We start from the raw sequence: 4,796 nt of genomic DNA on the forward strand, positions 1-4,796 counted from the left end.
TATATATATATATATATATATATATATATATATATATATATATATATATATATATATATATATATATATATATATATATATATATAGTGGTACCTGATTCTCACCAAGACACAAGATTGGTTTTGCAGCAAGCCGAAAAGGGCATTTATTGCACAAGTCTTTTTAGGAAGGGCGGGGTGTGGAAGTAGCAAACTTAAAGTGTCCATTAATAAACATAAATATCTCCCATCTGGGGCTCTCAGTCCTTCACACAGCACACTTCTTTAAAGGTCAAAGGTCATTGCCTATAAAACAATAGAAACACAACATAAGTAAAACATTTCACTAATAATGTCCTTAGCGGTGAAATAGTGGATGTCTCACATACCGCCTGATGCACCTGCCTTGACACAGAGGAGAGCCAGACTTGAATGAGGCAGAGTTAAGAACAGTTTGTAGCATATATATATATATATATATATATATATATATATATATATATATATATATATATATATATATATATATATATATATATATATATAATGTGTGTATATATATATATATATATATATATAAATGTGTGTATATATATATATATATGTGTATATATATATATACATATATGTGTATATATGTATGTGTATATATGTATGTGTATATATATATATATATATATATATATATATATATATATATATATATATATATATATATATATATATATGTGTATATATATATATGTGTATATATATATATATATATATATATATATATATATATATATATATATATATATATATATGTGTATATATATATATATATATATATATATATATATATATATATATATATATATATATATATATATACATATATATATATATATATATATATATATATATATGTGTATATATATGTGTGTGTGTGTATGTATGTATACACATTTTGAATGATTGATTGACAGGAGCCAGGCTATACTCTACAAAGTGCATCCGTAATAAAACAAGAAATCACTTGTGTGTGAGTGTGTTAAAAGCGGCAGGGCTTGCATGCTCGAAGCAGGAAGAGGGCGGGATATAATGCTTACAATCCTTTCGCAAGTTCGCGCCCTCTAGGCTTACGCATGAATGTTGCAAACAGTCACTTTGAGTAAATGTTGCTTGAACATCAATGTAACAAAATTAAACTTTTTGACTAAAATAATTGTAAATTTAGTGCTCAAAGCTATAAAAATGTCAACTTCAATTAACATTTTATGAAAAACAGTTAAACTTAAGTGTATTTTTGTAACGTGGTCGCTGGCGAGGAGGCATGTTGATGCCGGAGGTCGTCTTCCAGGCAGCGGTGGAACGACAGGGAGCAGCTTGCAGGTAGGACAATGATTTATTTGCATAAATCATACAAAATACAAAATGAACAAAACAAGCAAAACACAACGAGAGCGAGACGGTGCGGACTACACACGGTAAGCTACCGGGTAAGCTATACACAGGAACGCATAAGGCAAGGCTTAGCTCGGGACACACAAGGAGCAACGTTAACAGTTGCTTAAAGCAAACAAAAGCACCAGACTGAGTGACGGGAAAAGGCAGGACTAAATAGCTCTCTGATTAGTGCACGGTAACAGGTGAGCGTCGAACACTAATCAGATGGGGTGCTGAAACAGAACTTAAACCACAAGTGACTCAAAAACCAAAATAAATTACGATCCGGCACCGATCATAACCATTTTTTAGGTAAAATAATTTTTTTGTGTGTAAACCAGCAAAATGCAAATGCTTTATATCATAAAAATGTAAAAAAAAAGAAGAAAAAAAAAAAGATTTTTGTTTGGTTCATTTATTCCCAAACATCACTTTAGTACATGTTGCTTGACATCAATGTATCAAAATTCCACTTTTTGACTGGAATTAACTGGAATTTAATTAATTTAGTGCTCAAAGCTATACAAATGTCAACTTCAATTAGCATTTTAATGAAAAACAGTAAAATTAATATAAAAATGTGCAAAACAGCAAAATGCAATTGCATGAAACAGGTCTATATCATAGAAATTTAAAAACATAAAAATAAAAAATCCGATTTTTGTGTGGTTCATTTATTACCAAACATCACTTTGTGTAAATGTTGCTTGAACATAAATGTAACAAAATTCAGCTTTTCGACTAAAATAAACTTAAATGGAGTGCTCAAAGGTATAAAAATGTCAACTTCAATCAACATTTTAATGAAAAACACGTTAACTTAAGTGTACTTTTTAGGTAAAGAAAAAAAAAAGAAAAAAAAAAGTGTAAACTAGCAAAATGCAATTGCATAAAACAGGTCTATATTAGCCCTGCGATGAGGTGGCGACTTGTCCAGGGTGTACCCCGCCTTCCGCCCGATTGTAGCTGAGATAGGCTCCAGCGCCCCCCGTGACGCCGAAGGGAATAAGCGGTAGAAAATGGATGGATGGATGAAGGTCTATATTATAAAAATGTAAAAATAATAATAAAGTAATATATATATATATATTTTTGTGTAAACCAGCAAAATGCAATTGTATGAAACAGGTCTATATCATAAAAATATAAACAATTAAAAATACAAAAATCAGATTTTTGTGTGGTTAATTTATTCCCAAACAGTGACTCTGAGTAAATGTTGCTTGAACATAAATGTAACAAAATTAAACGTTTTGACTAAAATAAATGTAAATTTAGTGCTGAAAGCTATAAAAATGTCAACTTCACTTAACATCTTTATGAAAAACAGTTTAACTTAAGTGTATTTTTTAGGTAAAAAAAATAAAAATGTATAAACCAGCAAAATGCAATTGCATGAAACAGGTCTATATCATAAAAATGTAAAAAAAAAAAAAAAAAAAAATAAAAAAAAAATATGACAAACATCACAAACAGTTTAACTTAAGTGTATTTTTTAGGTTAAATTTAAAAAAAATAGCTTGAACATAAATGTGACAAAATTCAACTTTTTGACTACAATAAACGTCAATGTATTGCTCAAAGCTATACAAATGTCAACTTAAATTAACATTTGAATGAAAATCAGTTTAACTTAAGTGTATTTTTAGGTGCAATTCAAACATTTTTTGTGTGTAAACCAGCAAAATGCAATTGCATGAAACAGGTCTATATCATAAAATGTAAAAAAAAAAAAAAAAAAGAGAAGATTCTTGTGTGATTCATTTATTCCCAAACATCACTTTGGATAAATGTTGCTCAAATATAAATGTAACAAAATTCAACTTTTTGACTAAAACAAGCGTCAATTTAGTGCTCAAAGCTATAAAAATGTCAACTTCTACTAACATTTTTTATAAAAAAACGTTTAACATAAATGCATTTTTTAGGAAAAAAAACTAATGTTTGTAAACCAGCAAATTGCATGAAACAGGTCTATATCATATTTTTTTTTTTTTTTTTTTTTTAAATCGGAGTTTTGTGTGGTTCATTTATTCCCAAAAAATGTTTTGTTAGTTCTGCTAAACGATTTACACAAATCTAAAATTATTATGTAAAAATGAATGGTGGTGGGACATATTTCTCTCTCTCACTCTGTAAAATACACAATTGCATCTAAAAAAAATTGAGTAATAATAATTCTCCATCTTTGAGTTGCCTGCCAATGGTGCGTGTGTGTGCATGTGTGTGTGTGTGTCGGTGTGTGTGTATGTGTGTGTGTGACTGAGTGACAGGTCTCAGAAATGTCAGTTCCATCACGATGGCTTAATGGTTCTTCCTGTCTCCCACAAAGGTGGAAGATGGAGACAAAGAAGAAGGGCAGTGATGACAAGAAGGTGATGACAGGGTGCCAGACAAATTATGACTTGCTGTAAGAGTGCGTGTGTGTGTGTGTGCTCGCACCTCACTTAACCTACACACACACACACCAGAGGAGTTACCTGACCCTACTAAATATCCAGGTACAATTAAGAATTCATTCCTGATCTAAGGAACACAGAGCACTGATTGGACAACCTCAGGCCTGCGGGGGCACTATTCACTTTCAACTCATGAATTTTAATCACCTCAAATATACGGATGCATTATTAATTAAGTGACTGTAAGTGATGCTTGGTGCCTTTAGTGATGGTTTTGGGCGGATGCTGCTAATTTGAAGTAAAGTGTGGATTGAACCGCCCAAATTTAGCTTAACAATTAAAAATGTAGCAAAGTATCTCATTATATGTAATGGTACAGTATATGTCTGCACATGTATGTTATACATAAAATAACACATTATTGTTAGTATGGATTTGATCAATTGTTTTTATTATTATACTATTACGGTATGTATGTATGTACTATGTGTGTGTAGGTGTATATGTATGTGAATGTATGTGTTAATGATTGTGTATATATTTGTGTATATGTACGTGTACGTATATGTTAATGTATATGTGTATGTATATATGTACAGTACAGGCCAAACGTTTGGATACACCTTCTCATTCACAACACAACTGATGGTCCCAACCCCATTGATAAAGCAAGCAATTCCACTAATCAACCCTGATAAGGCACACCTGTGAAGTGAAAACCATTTCAGGTGACTACCTCTTGAAGCTCATCGAGAGTATGCTGGTTCGCCGTGAGTGACTGCTCGCTGACTGCTCGCTGTTGCGAAAAAGCTAAGTATCGTTCTATGTGTGCTTTTAATTGTTTTTCAGCTTTCTTTACTACTTCCCAAACATATTTAGTAGTCCTATTTAACTTGCAAATCACACGATATCTGTCTCACCACCCCTCCCTCAGCTAGCTAGCTGCTAGGCTAACGAAGCTAGCGCGGAGAAAGGCGGTGTCGGTCGGAAG

This window comes from Entelurus aequoreus, linkage group LG01 (genome assembly GCF_033978785.1).
Source record: "Entelurus aequoreus isolate RoL-2023_Sb linkage group LG01, RoL_Eaeq_v1.1, whole genome shotgun sequence".
Taxonomy (NCBI): Eukaryota; Metazoa; Chordata; class Actinopteri; order Syngnathiformes; family Syngnathidae; genus Entelurus; species Entelurus aequoreus.